We start from the raw sequence: 20,497 nt of genomic DNA on the forward strand, positions 1-20,497 counted from the left end.
GTGTATGCAAACTAACTGTGTACTGTCTTCCAACTCCTGTTTAACAGGAGCCTACAATCTCAGAGAATACCAATGTTGTGGAAGACCACCTGCCTAGTGCCGGTTTCCAAGATCACTTTTCCGACTTGCCTACATGACTATCGTCCAGTGGCCTTAGCATCACATGCTATTAAGTCGTTGGAGAGAACAGTACTTGCCTACTTGTGCCCGAGAGTGAGGGCCTACACTGACCCCTTCAGTTTGCCTACCAGCAGAGATTGGGGGTGGATGATGCGGTAGTGTCTCTGCTACATACAGTACATTCATTCTTGGACAATGATGGAACAGTAGTGCGCGCCATGTTCTTTGACTTCTCAAGTGCTTTCAATACCTTACAGCTGCCTTTACTACGAAATAAGTTGACTGATATGGCGGTAGATGAGAGGATGGTGAACTGGACAAGCGACTACCTGATGGACAGGCCACAGTTTGTAAGGATGGGGAGGTGGTATCTGGCAGTGTATGGAGCAGTGTTGCAGCCCCCCAGGTACAATACTGTCGCCCTTCCTCTTCACATTGTATACAGCTGACTTTCAGTATAAATCAGATCTTTGTCACCTCCAAAAATTCTCAGATGACTCAGTGATTGTAGGGGGCATTGTGGGGGACCGGCGGGAGGAGGAATATAGAAGAGTGGTTTCTGACTTTGTAGATTGGTGCCAGACTAACTGTCTAGAACTAAAAGTGAAGAAAACCAAGGAGATGGGGGTGAGTTATAGAAGAAAAAAGGATGACTATTTACCAATCACTATTGCTGGCCAGGAGGTGGAGATGGTTGAGAGCTACAAATATTTGGAGGTTCACCTTGACAGCAAACTTGATTGGAAGTGTCATACGGAGAAGGTTTACAAGAAGGGAATGAGCAGACTGTACTTTCTACGGAATCTCAGGTTGTTCAATGTGTGCAGTAAAATGCTCAAAATATTTTACCAGTCTGTTGTGGCAAGTGCCATCTTTTTTGCTATCATTTTCTGGGGCAGTAGTGTGCGAGTGGCTGGCATTAATAAGCTCAACAAACTTATCAAGAAGGCAAGCGCGGCTGTTGGCCTCCATCTTGATTCTTTTGAGGAGGTAGTGGAAGATAGGATTCAGAAGAAGTGTAGGGCTATAAAGAACAATAATACACACCCACTATACAAGCTGTTCTTAAAGCAGAAGAGCACATTAAGCAGCCGTCTAATCCTACTTAGGTGCAAGAAGGAGAAATTCTGGAAATCGTTTGTGCCTACTGCTATGGGGATATATAACAATCTCCTAAGGGTGAAAGATGACAATGACCTATGGCTGGGGCACTAATGGCAATGATCAGAGATTTAAGATTTAGGCTGTGTGCCCATGATGCGATTTTTAAGCGTTTTTGCCGCGATTTTCGGAGCGAAAACGCTGCGAAAATGATTAAAAATCTTGTACAGAACGCACCCCATGCATTCCTATGGCATTCCGCACATGCTGTGCTAATGCTGTGCTTTTTTCCGCGGCGGAATGGCATCGTGGAAAAAATCGCAGCATGCTCATTCTTTTGTGCAGAATCGCAAAGAATTGCAGCGATTCCGCACCCATAGGAATGCATGAGAATCGCTTACTTCCTGCATGTGGCTATGCCCACCATGCGAGAAGTTAAGCGTCTCATGTGCGGTTGGTACCCACGGTGTGGAGGAGAGGAGACTGTCCTCCAGGCCCTGGGTACCATACCCCTGTAAAAAAAAGAATCAAAAATAAAAAATCTGGGTATATTTACCTTCCGACGTCCCGCGCTGCCTTCCCGGGCCTCAGCGTTCCCAGTAATGCCTTGCGGCAAGGTCCTGTGATGACGTAGTCTCGCGTGACTCTAGCGGTCTCGTGAGATCGCTATAGCAATGCGAGACCAACGTCATCAGAGGTCTCGCAAGGCATTGCTGGGAACGGGAGCGTCGCTGAGACTGCGCGAGACGTCGGAAGGTAAATATACCCCGATTTTTTTATTTTTTCATTATTTTTTACATTCTTTCTTTTACTATTGATGCCGCATAGGCGGCCTCAATAGTAAAAACCTGGTCACACTTGTCAAACACTATGTTTGACGAGTGTGACCAACCTGTCAATCACATTCCAAGCGATGCTTCAAATCACTTGGAAAGTGCTTGAATATCGCACGCGAAAATCGCGGCAAAATCGCGAACATAATCGAGGTAAAATCACGGTAAAATCGCGCGGAAAAAAACGTGCGATTTCTGGGAAGGAGTCCGGTTTTCAGTGTCTGGATTTAAACGCAACGTGGGCACATAGCCTTATAGTACCTGCATGTACACAAATTTGTTTGCTACGTAATGTGGTTAGTCATGTGCAAGATATGTGTCTAGGAATTACTTTATGTAATGCTGTTTGTAATGTTTGGAATGCTGTTTGGAATGCTGCTGTAATACTATAATTTCCCTCGGGATCAATAAAGTGTATCGTATCGTGATATGGCTCCCCAAACCTTAACTGATTGTGGAAACTTCGCACTAGACCTCAAGCAGCTTGGACTGTGTGCATCTCCACTCTTCCTCCAGACTCTGGGAGCTTTTAATGTTTGTATTCCCTCATGATAAATTAATTTTGCGGATTGTAAATCCTAAACTACCGAACCACGTATAAGCTGACCCCCCCTAATTTTGCCACAAAAAAACTGGGAAAACTTATTGACTCATGTATAAGCTGAGGGTGGTGCAGCACAAGGGTTAATTGGTGGTCCAAGAAAATGCTTCATAGATAAACCCCCCCCCATATGCTGCTGCACAAGGGTTAATGGTGGCCCAAGAAGATGCTCCATAAATACCCCCCATATGCTGCACAAGGGTTAATGCTGGCTCAAGAAGATGCTCCATAAATACCCCCCATATATTGCTGCTGCCACTGCTGCAGTTAAAAAAATGACATAAAATGACATACTCACCTCTCGTCGCTGGGGGCCAGGTGCCGGTGTCGCAGCTTGCTCAGGCCCCTGGCACTGGCGATATTTATTGGTCCCTGCTCCATCGCCGTTCTGTCTCCTGGGTCTCTGCAGTGACGTTCAGCAGAGGGTGCGCACTGACTACGTCATCGCACCCTCTGTTGAACGTCACAGCCAGAGGACCCGGAGACACAGCAGTGCATGGCGATGGAATGGGGACAGGTGAATATTGCTCTGCCCCCCGTCATACTCACCCCCTCCTGGCGCACGGTCTTCTCTGCAGCCCCTGCATCTCCCTCGGTCTTCTTCCTGCGTTCAGCAGTCACGTGGTACCGCTCATTAAAGTCATGAATATGCGCATATTCATGGATTTAATGAGTGGTACCATACAACCCTGAACACAGTCGCAGGAGACCTATGGAGAAGCAGGGGCTGCAGAGACGTGCCAGGAGGGGGTGAGTATGGTCTCTGACACCCCCGCTAACCCTCCCCCGCGACCCCCGGTTTATGTCTCGTGTATAAGCCGAGAGGGGGACTTTCAGCCTTACAAAATGGGCTGAAAATCTCAGCTTATACACTAGTATATACGGTAATATTTTGCTGTTGTTACCATACAATCATATTATTATCATCTCAAGCCAAGCATATTCTACTGTATATCCCTTTAAGACCTATCTAAATAAGGTACTATCACCCATACATTATACTTAACAGTTATTCTTAAAGTATATGTATGCTAAGTAATAGCTTGATCATTTATGATGAAGCAAAAGAGGAGACGATGCTTATTTGTTATTGGATACGTTGTTGCCATAATAAGTTTGTATCATAATTCTCTGATTAGGCGGCCATTAATGCTTGTGTCCCTTCCCCTGATGACACTGTGTATACAGTGAAACATGTTGGGGGGACTTGCTATATTAATTTGAATGAACTGTTTTGCTTACTAGTGATGGCAACACGGGGTGCTATCGATTGACAGGTAGAAGCAAATGGCTCAATCTACAAGCAAACTAGAGGCATTCCGTTTTTAGCTATTCACTTTTTATACCTTCATTTATTTAGACAATGAATAAAAGTTAAGTTTTGGGGCCTGTTAGTGAGGGATAATCAGTGGAGTTCTGCCATTTTGTATTCCGATAGTTGAAGATCGCAGAGGAAATAGGTAGTACACGGGTTTTATTGGCCAGGTATTGTTTGACCATCTTTAAAAACTTTTCCATCCTTGTCAATAATACTCAGTTATCAGAGTCTAAGCACTGGCAGGGTGCCATGAAATTGGCCCAGGCTTCGGACAGCTGACACTCGGCTCTTAGAGCCAGTAGGTGTGCCAACCCCGCTCCCGACACTTTAACCCCTTTAAACCTTTTAAAAACCCTCCTGCGTTGTTATGCTTTATAATTGCAATCAGACTGCAGAAAGTGAAAGTTCCATAGTGGGATTAAGTGAAAAAGTAAATAAGTGAAAAAATGTGTAAAAATATTTTTTAACAAATCACAAAATAAAAAAAAAACTTGTATCTATATTGTACCCATAAATATTATTACTAAAAAATAAATAAATAAACAATAAAAGTACACATATTTGGTATTGCTGCTTCTGGAATGACCCCACCTATAAAACAATCCCACCAATTAACCCTTTATTGAACACCACTGAACAGAGGATAGACAGAGTCCAGAGTAACTCTGCTGCCTCATTTTAGTGAATGGATCCCTCGGGGGTTTTATCTGAATTATGTCACTCAGAGATTTTAAGGGAAACCACGATGCAAGTGTTATGAGGCTGGCGGAACACACCAAATAATAAAGATGAAATAATATATAAGGTGCGTTCACAGCCCAGGGCCCACCGTGCAGAGATGACTAACTGCTGCTAAACAATGAGGGAAAGGCGTGTAGGAGTAAAGACGGACACCGATGTGTAACCACTAAGCCGATGCTAACAGACACGTGCGCCGTTACTTCACGTAACATGTGCCTGCCGGCAAGCAACCACAACTTGTTAACGTCACAGGTCATGGGGTGTGAACCACTCCTGTAAGGTGTGCAGTATCCGCCCTAATGGACGCCACTAACAAGCCTAATAACCGGGCTGGAAAGCGCTACTAAAGTGCACGGCGTAACTAGCGGACGCTATGATAGCAGTGGCCATGGAGGCCTATACTGGCCGACGCCCCAGGCGCTAGCGGTGGATGTGTAGCAACACTGCGGCGCTATGCAGTGTAGAGCTATAACGTACTGACTCTAATCCCTCACCCTAACACATACGTAATTTCCAAGGAGGGGGGAATTATAATGCGTCAGTCACCAGGCTCATTCAACCATCATCACACATAGACTCTGAGGCTAATGCATTTAGTGTATCATAGCGCATGGCGGGGCGGCCATGCGCGCCTTTTATAGCCGTGCCCTTCCGGGACCTTCCTGATCCTCCAGATGGACCAATTGGAACTTGAGAAGGACCTGAGCATGTGACTCCTGATCCCCAATGGGAGATCGTCTCCTGAGCATGCTCAGTGGAGAGAAGGGAGAACTTAGACTCTGGAGTCTTTTGCTGCTGGACAGGCTGCATTGCCATACCTGGACCAGAGGTGGCAGCAGCAGCAACCGAACCCACGATGCTGGTGTGGGCAAAACGCCGGGATCGTGGAGTCTGCTGAGCAGGCTCCACTGTGGCTGGAGGGGAATGGGAGACCGCAGATAGCAAGGCTCTGGATTCCTGCTGTGCAGCGCCCAGAACCCAACGCCTAAACAGTAAGTGCTCAGTGTAGAACATGGGACAAATGTAATCCAAAATGTTATGTAAAATGTTCTCAATAAAAGCTTCAACTCAATATACGGTAACAAAAAAAGCTCCCACTCAAGTCTGTCATCTGTCAATGGAAATATAGGGCGTTCCACTTTACTGGGAGCAAAAAAATTGGAAAGCGAAATGGCCCTAACCCCCCAGAATAAATTTAGCAAAATTCAGCTTCCAAATGCATCCTTCCATTCTGAGCCCCCAGTGTGCTTAAACTGGAGTTAGTGTCCACATGTTTGGCATTTCTGTAGCGATGAGAGCCTGCATTAATTACGGGTGCATGAGCTTGGCACAATGTATGGGCCCTAAAACGTACTGGTCAGTACAATGGCAGTTTCCAATTTTCACTCAGCAACATCCACTGCTGCTTGGTTCTGGAAAACACCTATAGAGTCAAAATCATCACAACACCTGTAGATAAATTCCCATAAGGTATAATTTCCAAAATGAGATCACATGAGGGGGGATTTTGCTCTTCTAGCACCTAGGGGCTCTGTGTATGGAGTCCGCAAACTTTTATAGAAAATTTTGTGCCCCAGGATGATTCCTTTACATCACTATAGCTTAGCCATATGACGAAAATCGGGAGGGACCGAACGCTATTTGACAATAGCCTTCCGTTCCTCCCGAGTCTCACCATAAGTCTACGCAGTGTTGTAGAGACACAAATGGGCTATTTCTACATTCAGCAGAATCTGGGGTCAAAACAAAATTTTGGTGTTAAAAATGAATTTATCTTTTTCTTCATTGCCCAATGGCATAAAATTATGTGATCCACCTATGGTGTCAATATGATCACTGCACCCCTAAGTGAATTTGCTGAGAGGTGGGGGAGTTCTGCTATTCTGGCACCTAAGGGGCTCTACCAATGTGACATCACACACTCAAACCAGTCAAGCAAAATGTGAAGTCCAATAGGGTGCTTCATTCCTTCTGAGCTTTGCACTGTGCCTCAAAAGTAGTTTTCAACCCAAAAATTTGAGGATAAAATAACATGTTTGTGGGAAAAATGTGATTTTTTATTTTTTTTATTTTCATGGCTCTATGTTATAAACTTCTGTGAACAAGCTGGGAGTTCAAGGCGCTCACCACACATCTAGATAGATTTCTTGAGGCGTCTAGCTTTCAAAATGGTGCACTTGTGGAGGGTTTCCACTGTTTAGGCACATCAGGGGCTCTCAAAATGAGATGTGACACTGACAGACAATTCCATCAAAGTCTGTCTTCCAAAACGTCCCTCCTTTTCTGAGCCCCACCATGAGTCCAAACAGCTGTTTACACCCACATATGGAGTATCCACATACTTAAGAGAAATTGCAAAACAAATTTTGGGGTCAATTTTCTCCTGCTATTCTTGTGAAAATAAAAAATTGGGGATAAAATAAAATTTTTGAGGGAAAAATTTGATTTTTTTCATTTTCACGACTCAATGTTATAAACTTTTGTGAAGCACCTGGGGGTCCAAGGTGCTCACCACACATCTAGATAAGTTCCCATGGTGGGCTATATACCATGCTGGGCTATATATTATGCTGGGCTATATACCATGTGGTGCTGGGCTATATACCATGCTGGGCTATATACTATGTTGGGCTATATACCATATGGTGCTGGACTATATACTATCCTGGGCTATATACCATGCTGGGCTATATACTATGCTGGGCTATATGCCATGTGGTGCTGGGCTATATACCATGCTGGGCTATGCACTATGCTGGGCTATATACTATGCTGGGCTATATACTATGCTATGCTATATACCATGTGGTGCTGGGCTATATACCAGTGGTACTGGGCTATATACCATGTGGTGTTGGGCTATATACCATACTGGGCTATATACCATGGTGGGCTGTGCTATATACCATGTGGTACTGTGCTATATACTATGGTGAGCTGTGCTATATACCATGTTGGTGCTGTGCTATATACCATGTGATGCTGTGCTATATACCATGTGGGGCTGTGCTATATACCATGTGGTGCTGGGCTATATACTATGCGGCTGTGTTATATACCAAGGAGGGTACATTTTACATTATATTCTATGGGAGAGGCTGTGTTATATAATATTGGGGTTACATTATATTCTATGGGGAGGTGGGCTGTATTCTATTCTATTTGGGGCTACATTATATTCTATGGGGGGCTGTATTATATTTATTATATTCTATGGGTGTGATTGCATCGTACTCAATGAGGGGGCTACATTATACTATATGAGGAGGCTACATTGTATTCTATGGGGGGCTAGATTATATTGTATGGGGACTTTATTACATTCTATGGGGGCTGCATTATACTATATGAGGAGGGCTACATTGTATTCTATGGAGGGGCTACATTATACTATATAAGGGGCTGCATTATACTCTATGAGGAGATTGCCTTCTATGGAGGGGTTGCATTATATTCTATGGGGGGTTACATTATATTCTGTGGAGTGGCTGCATTATACTCTGAGGGGTAGCTGCATTATGCTCTATAGGGTTATCTGCATTATACTATAAGAGGGGGGCTGCATTATATTCTATGGTGGTTACATTATATTGTATGGCGGGGCTGCATTATACTCTGTGGGGTGGCTGCATTATGCTATATGTGGGCTGAATTATACTGTATCAAGGACTACGGGGAATACATTAAATGAAGAACTATGGGGTGCATTATACTATGGGAAGGGAATTGTACTACATGGATGACTATGGCGGTGCATTATACTATATGGAGCACTATGAGGAGTGTATTATACTATATGGAGGACTATGAGGAGTGTATTATACTATATTGAGGACTATGGGGAGAGTATTTTACTATATGGAGGACTGAGGAGTGTATTATACTATATGGAGGACTATGGGGCACATTATATTATATGGAGGACTATAGGGAGTGTATTACACAATATGGAGGACTATAGGGAGTGTATTATACAATATGGAGGACTATGGGGGACATTATATTATATGGAGGACTATAGGGAGTGTATTATACAATATGGAGGACTATAGGGAGTGTATTATACAATATGGAGGACTATGGGGAACATTATATTATATGGAGGACTATGGGGTGTAAACTGTAGATGTGCTGCTGATAACATGATACTGTATGGGGACAGATTGATCCATTAGTGATTGTTCTGTTCCCATCATTCTTTTTCAGATGGTGGAACGAGACCGGGAAACAAGTGTTGAACGACTTCAATATTGTCGATCACACTCATTTAGCATCCTGAACTCAGCGCATGTAAATACAATCGAAATGCTCCTGTGTGATGTGCAATATGTTAGCATTTGGTGCCCCATTTTAAACTTTGCCTAGGGTCCCACTTTGCCTAAAACCGGCCCTGTTGAGACCACAGTAATTTTACATAAAGAACATTCAACTGTATTGATGACAATAGTCAATTTTTGGAACAAAATAATTTTGTGAACTTTAGCAGGCAAAGCTGTTTTTACAAATTATACAGTACCATAATTTTACACAGTGCACATTCAACTGTATGCATGATAATAGTCAATTTTTGGAACAAACAATTTTGTGCACTGTAGCAGTCAGAATGTTTTTAAAAATGTTAAACCCCCATAATTTTATACAAAGTATGTTAAACTGTATGGATAACAATATAGTGAATTTTTTCACAAAAAAAGCCACCTGCAGCAGCTATAAATTTTGTTTGGACTGCAAAGCCTTAAGCCTTGCCTAGAGAGTGTATTCAAGAGTAATGTTCCATCACCGCACACTCTTGATAGATGCTTATGAGGACTTTATTGTACAGATATAGATGCAGCAATAACACTGCTCATGAATAAGGAATTGTTGCAGGGATAGAGAAAATGGTGAGGCGACAAGAACTTAATGTTTCATATGGTCACTGTAGAAGAAAAAACAAGGTGTGAGAGATCAATTCCATAATAAAATTACAAGCAAAAAAACAGCTAAATAAAATACATGTATATACATGGTAAAAACAATAAGTTTACACGATTACGAGAAGCAAAATTATGACGATTCAAAGCATAATTGCAGTCATGTGGTAAGATGTGGTAAGACATGGCTTCCTTTACCATTCCATTTCTTAAATGCCAGACATATTATCTCACAACTCAGATTTAAAATGATCAAACAGGTAACAAGGCAATGACTCCTTCAACAAAGAGAGTCCTTTTGGATACATACCCCACAGACACTTTCCCTCAAGGGTATGAACCGTGAACTTAATTTGTTGATCTAACTTCTCCTTTTCTTCACAGACAAAGTAGCGAGCCTTTACCCATATTACCTTTCACCTCTCCATTCAGGTGAGTTCCCCTTTACCGCTTTCCCTTTCCCCTCTTTTCCCTTTCCCCACCTCCTTTCTCTTCCCTTCTCTCCTTATTTTATTTTTACCCCTTCCCGTGTTCCCCCTGTCTCTACCCCATATCACCACATCACACTTCACACATACTTGCAACTTCATACTCTTAGATCATTACCAGCAACATGGGCGTTGATGTCTTTATTTTACCCCGATCACCTCTATTAGCCAAAACAATTGCACCTGCACGCTAGTATCCCTGCATTATACCTTAGTAGTTATACTACTATTCATATGCTTCGTTTTCCCCCTTTTTTTTCCATTTGGTCATTATGTTCCAAGCCTTAACTCACTGACGCATTGCTTGTCAGGCACCTAGTAATCCACGAGTCCATTACTCTATACACATATTACTCTGCTTATTTTCCCTTTAAGTACTAAATCCCCTTTCCTACAACAGGTGTCCTTTGCAAGTAGAATATCCTTTATGCCGTTCAAAGAACCTTGCCAGCAGGTAATATGAGCTATATCTTTTCCTACTCTGCATCAGTTTCACATTTAATGGGTACATCTTAGCATAAGTGTAGACACTCTACTATATATTTATGGGACTGTCAATTGGGGCTAATTGGCTAATTCCCCTATAGTCAAACATATCCAGTCATATTTATCCTGATAGTGTCTCTTGTACCCCATTCCCTCTAGGGGATTGCCATTTTTGCTTTGGGATGTTATGTGATGGTTTTTATGGCCTATATATGACTGCAATGATGCTTTGAATCCTCATTATTTTGTTTCTAGTAATCTTGTAAACGTATTGTTTTTACCATGTATATACTTGTATTTTATTTATCTGTTTTTTTGTTTGTAATTTTATTGTGGAATTCATCTCTCACACCTTGTATTTTATTCTACTAGTAGATGGTGGCCCGATTCTAACGTATCGGGTATTCTAGAATCTCTCTCTCACTCTCTCTCTCTCCCTTCCGACAGCTCCCGATCTCCTCTCCACGCTCCCCTTTCTCTCTCTCCAACTTCCGACGGTTCCCGATCTCCTCTCCACTCTCCCCTCTCTCTCTCCGCACCTTCTGACCGCCCCCGATCTCCTCTTCGCGCTCCCGGAATCTTCCGGTCCCAGTAATGCTTAGCGTGAAGGACTGGAGATGATGTCACCCTAGCGAGAGTGCGACATCATCAGCAGTCTTTCTCGCAAAGCATTACTGGGACCGGAAGATGCCGGGCGCATGGTGAGAGGAGGGAGAGGGTCCGGGGGCCGTCAGAAGGTGGGTATATCACAATTTTTTATTTTAATTCTATTTTTTACAGGTTTATGGTACCCAGGGCCTGGAGGAGAGTCTCCTCTTCTCCGGACCCTGGGTGTCATCCACACATTGAGCGCTGTGCCGGTCATCTCCCGGCTGCGTCGCCTCTGACCTCCGTGCGGCAGGAGACTACCCGCGGCAACCGTCGGGAGATCAGCGGCTAGCGTCGCAGATCTCCCGACAGTAGAGGTGGCGTGCATCATTCGAATTCCGTGCCAATTCGTGGCCGGACTGTGCCTGTCGCTGATTGGTTGCGGCTGGCCAGGTGCGGCCAATCAGCGACGCGGGATTTCCATTACGGACAGACAGAATTAGACAATTATTATATAGGATAGAAATAAGACCCTATGAGGGTTGAAACGTTATGTTCTTTTCACTTCACCATTTTCTCTATCCCTGCACCAATTCATGAGTTGTGTTATTGCTGCATCAATATCTGCATCTATCAAGAGTGTGCGATGATTGAACATTACTCTACTACAGGGATTTCCACCCCACTTCACCAGCACCTCGAGTCTCAGCAAGAGTGCTCGCCATACTACCCATCTAGAGACTGTATTCAGGCACTCTCTTTGCGCCAGCAGTTGTCCCTAGGCTAAATGCAGAATCTATTGCATACAGAACAGTAAAATATCAAGATTGTTCCTTAGAAGGACTTTAAGTATGATGGCTCAGCATTAGCACCACTAGAGGACTCTTACTAATAAAACTGTGCACACACAGGCCTGGATAACTACTCTCTCCCTCCAATTACAACTGTCCCTGAGCTGTGCAATGGCGTCAGTGAGCCAAGCATGGCAACGCAAGTCATTTTATAACCTCTGATGAGGTAATGCAACCAGCAGCATGAGGGGTGGGGATTCGAGCATTGAATCCGAGCACCAGCAAATGGTCAATGAGTGCCGAGCATATTCGAGCACCCAGATACTTGAGTGGTAGCCAAGTATCACTGAGCTATGTGATGCAGCGGTGTCTACGCTGGGCAGGAATGAGGCAGCGACCCAAGCAAGTTCAAACAAAAACGTGTTTAATGTCCAAAGAAAAAAAACACACAGTGCACAGCATCCTGTATCCTCTGGATCCCAGTTGGGAAATCAAAGACAGTCCGGGACCGGTTGCCGTGAGCGACCACATCTCCGCGTACGCAGAGCGTGCCACACTTTTTGGCTCCGCTGGTCTGTGTTAACCTCACACAGGGAGTGCTCTGCAGACCGACCGCTCTGTCTGCCTGCAAGACCAAAACTGACACACCCAAAACCATCTTGCAGGTTTTTTTTTCCTTTCCTCCAGACCCTGTGGCCATGGGCCACTTACAAGATCTGGGTTGGAGGAAATGGACCAGCCCCACTACCTTCCTGCAGTCCGTTTCAAAAATAAAAGCCCATACCAGGTTTTCCTAAATATTTCCTTTGTCATATAACTTGACCAAGTTCACACTCACTTTTATTCTGCCCTGTGAATCACAGGCAACTTGCTGTGACCACAAGGCACTCCAGCGGATCTAATACGCTTCCTGTGAGACACATAGCGACCCTCACATATGACACCGGTCACTGCCTCACAGCTAGTGTTGAGCATTCCGATACTGCAAATATCGGGTATCAGCCGATATTCGCTGTATCGGAATTCCGATACCGAGTACCGATACTTTTTCAATATCGGATACCGGAATTGGAAGTCCCCATAATGCAATGAGCCACTGTTGTGGCTGTGATTGGCTGCTGAAATGATGTCATCATGATGCGCGGTCTGTGCCGACTGCGGGGGGGCTGTGCAGACTGTCGGGGGTCTGTGCCGGCTGCCGGTGGTCTGTACGGGCCTCTCAGGGGTCTGTATAGGCCTGTCGGGGGCCTGTGCCGGCTGCCGGTGGTCTGTATGGGCCTCTCGGGGGTCTGCACAGACCTGTCGGGGGCCTGTGCCGGCTGCCGGTGGTCTGTACGGGCCTCTTGGGGGCCTGTGCCGGCTGTCAGTGGTCTGTACGGGCCTTTCGGGGGCCTGTGCCGGCTGCCGGTGGTCTGTACGGGCCTCTCGGGGGTCTGTACAGGCCTGTCGGGGGCCTGTGCCGGCTGCCGGTGGTCTGTACGGGCCTCTCGGGGGCCTTTGCCGGCTGTCAGTGGTCTTTGCCGGCTGCCGGGGGCCTTTGCCGGCTGCCGGGGGCCTGTGCCGGCTGTTGGTGGTCTGTGCCGGCTGTCGGTGGTCTGTGCGGGCTGCCGGGGGTCTTGTGTGTGTGCAGACATCGTCCAATGGGACTACAAGTCCCATCGGGCGATGCCTGCTATAATGACAGTGATTGACACATTAGCCAATGATGGGTCAGTAGTAGTCCCATCATCCGGCTAATGTTTTGAATGTAAAAAAAAAATAAAAAAAATACTACATACATATATACTACATTCATACAACATACATACATACTACATTCATACAACATACATACATACTATATACATACTTCATATATACTACATTCATACAACATACATACTACATACTACATATATACTACATTCATACAACATACATACATACTACATATATACTACATTCATACAACATACATACATACTACATATATACTACATTCATACAACATACATACATACTACATACTACATACATGCTACATATATACTACATTCATACAACATACATACATACTACATATATGCTACATTCATACAACATACATACATACTACATATATACTAAATTCATACAACATACATACTACATACTACATATATACTACATTCATACAACATACATACATACTACATACTACATACATACTACATGTATACTACACTCATACAACATACATACATACTACATACTACATACATACTACATTCATACAAACAACATACGTACATACATACTACATACATGCTACATATATACTACATTCATACAACATACAGTACATACATACTACATACTACATACAAGCTTCATATATACTACATTCATACAACATACATACATAGTACATACTACATACATACAACATGCTACAGACATACAACATACATACATACTACATACTGCATACATACTGCATTCAATACATTCATACAATACATACATAGACATACAGTACATATAACATAGAGAACATACTCACCATCACTTGTCACTTTGATCCCCGAGGCCAGTGTCATCTATGAAAAAATATGAAAATAACAAACAAGCCATATACTCCCTGATCCGCAGAAATCCACGAGGGTCCCACGCCGATCTCCCATGGAGAACAGCAGCATCAGCTGATGCGACCGCTCTCTAGGGGCTTCAATAATCCAATGACGGGAGGTAGGTATCCTTCCGCACTGTATTCCTCCGCCGCTGTAAAAAAATAGTCCCTAGTCTCAATTTTGGCATTGCTGTGTGAGAAAGTTCCCATGCAGCTTTTGCCATAAAGTGAGACCAGGGACTATTTTTTTACAGTGGCGGAGGAATACAGTGTGGAAGGATACCCACCTCCCATCACTGGATTCCTGGAGCCCCGTAGAGAGCGGTCGCATCAGCTGATGCTGCTGTTCTCCACAGGAGATTGTCATGGGACACGTGTGGATTTCTGCGGATCAGGGAGTATATTGTTTGTTTGTTATTTTCATATTTTTCCACAGATGACACTGGCTTCGGGGATCAAAGTGACAAGTGATGGTGAGTATGTACTCTATGTTATATGTACTGTATGTCTATATGTATTTATTGTATGAATGCATTGTATGTAGTATGTATGCAGTATGTATGCAGTATGTATGTAGTATGTATGTAGTATGTATGTATGTTGTATGTCTGTAGCATGTTGTATGTATGTAGTATGTATGTACTATGTATGTATGTTGTATGAATGTAGTATATATGTAGCATGTATGTAGTATGTATGTATGTTGTATGAATGTAGTATGTAGTATGTATGTATGTTGTATGAATGTAGTATGTATGTATGTTGTATGAATGTAGTATATATGTAGCATGTATGTTGTATGAATGTAGTATATATGTAGCATGTATGTAGTATGTAGTATGTATGTAAGTTGTATGAATGTAGTATATATGTAGTATGTATGTTGTATGAATGTAGTATATACTGTATGTAGCATGTATGTAGTATGTATGTATGTTGTATGAATGTAGTATATACACTCACTGGCCACTTTATTAGGTACACCATGCTAGTAACGGGTTGGACCCCCTTTTGCCTTCAGAACTGCCTCAATTCTTCGTGGCAGAGATTCAACAAGGTGCTGGAAGCATTCCTCAGAGATTTTGGACCATATTGACATGATGGCATCACACAGTTGGCGCAGATTTGTCGGCTGCACATCCCTGATGCGAATCTCCCGTTCCACCACATCCCAAAGATGCTCTATTGGATTGAGATCTGGTGACTGAGGAGGCCATTTGAGTACAGTAAACTCATTGTCATGTTCAAGAAACCAATCTGAGATGATTCGAGCTTTATGACATGGCGCATTATCCTGCTGAAAGTAGCCATCAGATGTTGGGTACATTGTGGTCATAAAGGGATGGACATGGTCAGCAACAATACTCAGGTAGGCTGTGGCGTTGCAACGATGCTCAATTGGTACCAAGGGGCCCAAAGAGTGCCCAGAAAAAATTCCCCACACCATGACACCACCACCACCAGCCTGAACCGTTGATACAAGGCAGGATGGATCCATGCTTTCATGTTGTTTACGCCAAATTCTGACCCTACCATCCGAATGTCGCAGCAGAAATCGAGACTCATCAGACCAGGCAACGTTTTTCCAATCTTCTACTGTCCAATTTCGATGAGCTTGTACAAATTGTAGCCTCAGTTTCCTGTTCTTAGCTGAGAGGAGTGGTACCCAGTGTGGTCTTCTGCTGCTGTAGCCCATCTGCCTCAAAGTTCGACGCACTGTGCGTTCAGAGATGCTCTTCTGCCTACCTTGGTTGTAACGGGTGGCAATTTGAGTCACTGTTGCCTTTCTATCAGCTCGAACCAGTCTGCCCATTCTCCTCTGACCTCTGGCATCAACATGGCATTTCCGGCCACAGAACTGCCGCTCACTGGATTTTTTTTCTTTTTCGGACCATTCTCTGTAAACCCTAGAGATGGTTGTGCGTGAAAATCCCAGTAGATCAGCAGTTTCTGAAATACTCAGACCAGCCCTTCTGGCACCAACAATCATGCCACGTTCAAAGGCACTCAAATCACCTTTCTTCCCCATACTGATGCTCGGTTTGAACTGCAGGAGATTGTCTTGACCATGTCTACATGCCTAAATGCACTGAGTTGCCGCCATGTGATTGGCTGATTAGAAATTAAGTCTTAACACACAGTTGGACAGGTGTACCTAATAAAGTGGCCAGTGAGTGTATGTAGCATGTATGTAGTATGTAGTATGTATGTATGTTGTATGAATGTAGTATGTAGTATGTATGTATGTTGCATGAATGTAGTATATATGTAGCATGTATGTAGTATGTATGTTGTATGAATGTAGTATATATGTAGCATGTATGTAGTATGTAGTATGTATGTAAGTTGTATGAATGTAGTATATATGTAGCATGTATGTAGTATGTATGTATGTTGTATGAATGTAGTATGTATGTATGTTGTATGAATGTAGTATATATGTAGCATGTATGTAGTATGTATGTTGTATGAATGTAGTATATATGTAGCATGTATGTAGTATGTAGTATGTATGTAAGTTGTATGAATGTAGTATATATGTAGTATGTATGTAGTATGTATGTTGTATGAATGTAGTATATACTGTATGTAGCATGTATGTAGTATGTATGTATGTTGTATGAATGTAGTATACAGTATATGTAGCATGTATGTAGTATGTAGTATGTATGTATGTATGTTGTATGAATGTAGTATGTAGTATGTATGTATGTTGTATGAATGTAGTATATATGTAGCATGTATGTTGTATGAATGTAGTATATATGTAGCATGTATGTAGTATGTAGTATGTATGTAAGTTGTATGAATGTAGTATATATGTAGCATGTATGTAGTATGTAGTATGTATGTATGTTGTATGAATGTAGTATGTAGTATGTATGTATGTTGTATGAATGTAGTATATATGTAGCATGTATGTAGTATGTATGTTGTATGAATGTAGTATATATGTAGCATGTATGTAGTATGTAGTATGTATGTAAGTTGTATGAATGTAGTATATATGTAGTATGTATGTAGTATGTATGTATGTTGTATGAATGTAGTATATACTGTATGTAGCATGTATGTAGTATGTAGTATGTATGTATGTTGTATGAATGTAGTATATATGTAGTATGTATGTAGTATGTATGTATGTTGTATGAATGTAGTATATATGTAGCATGTATGTAGTATGTAGTATGTATGTTGTATGAATGTAGTATGTAGTATGTATGTAGCATGTATGTAGTATGTATGTTGTATGAATGTAGTACATATGTAGCATGTATGTAGTATGTAGTATGTATGTAAGTTGTATGAATGTAGTATATATGTAGTATGTATGTAGTATGTATGTATGTTGTATGAATGTAGTATATACTGTATGTAGCATGTATGTAGTATGTATGTATGTTGTATGAATGTAGTATATATGTAGTATGTATGTATGTTGTATGAATGTAGTATATATGTAGCATGTATGTAGTATGTATGTTGTATGAATGTAGTATATATGTAGTGTGTATGTAGTATGTTTTTTTTTTTTTTTTTTTACATTCAACATATTAGCCGGATGATGGGACTACTGTCCCATCATTGGCTAATGTGTCAATCACTGTCATTGTAGCAGGCATCGCCCGATTGGACTTGTAGTCCCATCGGACGATGCCTGCACACACACAAGACCCCCGGCAGGCCCGCACAGACCACCAACAGCCGGCACAGGCCCCCGAGAGGCCCGTACAGACCACCGGCAGCCGGCACAGGCCCCCGGCAGCCGGCACAGGCCCCCGACAGTTGGCACAGACCCCCGAGAGGCCCGTACAGACCACCGGCAGCCGGCACAGGCCCCTGACAGTCGACACAGACCCCCGAGAGGCCCGCACAGACCCCGCCCGCACACACAGACACGCACATCTAGTACTTTTTTTATTTTCTTGGCTCAAGTGCATGATTTTACACTTACCTATATAAAACTTCAATTGCCATTTCACTGTCTAAGCCACCAGTTAACATAAATCCCTCTGTAATATTGAATTATCCTACTTTGTGTTGATTACCTTGCAGAGTTTAGTATCATCTGCAAATATTCTACTTAGTCAATCTAAAGAGTAGTTTTCCTCAAGACAACAATGAGGCACAGAGTGGGCATCACAGGTCTAAACTTCCAACCTCTAGAACATCAAACCCATTAGCAGCAGCAGTGTAAGTGGCATAAGCATTTTTTGTGAGTCATTTTACACATTTTTTTAGACAAGCCTGTGCACCAGCAGGACAGAGTACAAGTCTGACACATTGTGAACGACTGGAGAAGATGGTGTAGGACTATCTGAAGTTCAATATAAATGTCATCAGGAGAAATTTGGACCCTTTTACGTTTTGGTCTTCAAAAGATGGAAGCATGGCCTAAGCTCGCCTGTCACGCCTTTGAGGCTTTGTCATGCCTGGCAGTCAGCGTTCTCTTGCAATGTGTGTTCAACGCTGTTGATCGTGTCCTGACGGATAAGCGCATCCGGCTGTCCCCTGAAAGTGTAGACCACCTAAATTTCATCAAACTGAACAAGAATATTATTTAGAACATTGCCATTTGTAGCCTTGCTCTGTAGTATGTTTGCTGTGTTCTGATTTTCTGATCTTTGTTTCCGGACCATGGCTTTTCTTACTCATTTGTATTTCCCTTTTGCCTTTGAAACACTGTAACCATAAGAACCTGACTCAGGACTTTTCCTTTGACTATTTCTTTGTTTTGTCCCTCTGTCTTTGATGTACCCTTCTGGCTTTTGAACTCGGACTCCGTAACTTCCGTGTCTGACAACTTGTCCATGAGAACTGACTTAGCATCAAAGCAGTAAAGAATGAAATCACAATTCAGTAATTTGAAATTAAATCATATACGAATTTGTAATAAAATATAATGCAATTTCACATTTCATGGGGTAAATTTTTATGAAATTTTTATAAAATGTGTATGCTGGTGCTTTAATTGATGTAATTAAATATGCAATTATAGTCACTCTATCTAAGGTTGCTAACTTTGTTTAATTAGAAATTGTTGAGTTCACTGGGAAAGCAATCACTATTCTTTTTGTGAATGTCTTTAGAACTACATACTATACAATGAATAGAAATAGGCATTTTACTTGTGATTCCTTGTCCAAACTTAAAGGTGATGAAAAATAGAGAAATAAAATAACTAAACTACATTTAGTTTATTTTAGACCAGGTAAGAAAGAGACTTGGTCAACAAAACATACTTTTTACAATATCAATACCTACTAGTACATATATGTATTAATGCAATTGACCAAATTAAAGATAAATGCACCTATTTTATTAATTCATAGCATTTACCTATTTTTACAAATAACTACTAAGTAGTATATTAATTGGACTTCCTGGTGTGGTAGATTCTCTAAATCATAGATCTGGGTGAGCAGCATGGGCCAGAGATGTTGGGCAGCGAAGAAGGTCTTTATGGATGACATGTGGATTAGCGGGGAACAGGATAGCAGGATATGCAAGATGGCAGACAGAGAAGTGGAGCAGGTAGCACAGAAGAAGTAGAGCCAGATGTGCAAGTAATAATGGTAACAGCAAAGTATAGAAAACTGGTATCTTACAGCATGGAAGTGGTTTATCACAGGATTGCAGTTTGGCATCTTCTGGCATGGCAATAGTTAAACATAGTGATAACTGTAAATGCAATCTGATATCTTCCAGCATGACAATGGTTAATAGCAGCGACGTAGAGTTAGGTTAAGAAATATTTGAACAGTGACACAAGTTTGGGCTTTTTAGCTGTTTACCAAAACATATTCAAGATACAGTTATCTATAATAATAAATGCCCTAAGCAGCTTCCGGTTGTAACAACTTCCGTCCAGTTGTAACCGGTGACGTCACCGCACACCTCTTTCCATGTTAACCCTCAACACACACACT

The 20,497-nt window shown here is 42.4% G+C and overlaps 1 long non-coding RNA gene across 2 annotated transcripts in view; it reads left to right on the forward strand.

The window, feature by feature from the left end:
• LOC141086035 (uncharacterized) overlaps positions 1 to 20,497 on the forward strand; it is a 122,068-nt gene that overhangs the window by 29,264 nt on the left and 72,307 nt on the right. For both annotated transcript variants that reach the window (XR_012231476.1, XR_012231475.1), the window contains exons 2-3: positions 10,012 to 10,059; positions 10,516 to 10,569. This is a non-coding gene — a long non-coding RNA (uncharacterized lncRNA). The remainder of the gene's footprint in view (positions 1 to 10,011; positions 10,060 to 10,515; positions 10,570 to 20,497) is intronic.

This window comes from Dendrobates tinctorius, unplaced genomic scaffold, assembly GCF_039654945.1.
Source record: "Dendrobates tinctorius isolate UK_male_01 unplaced genomic scaffold, ASM3965494v1 ptg000030l, whole genome shotgun sequence".
NCBI classification, from domain to species: Eukaryota; Metazoa; Chordata; class Amphibia; order Anura; family Dendrobatidae; genus Dendrobates; species Dendrobates tinctorius.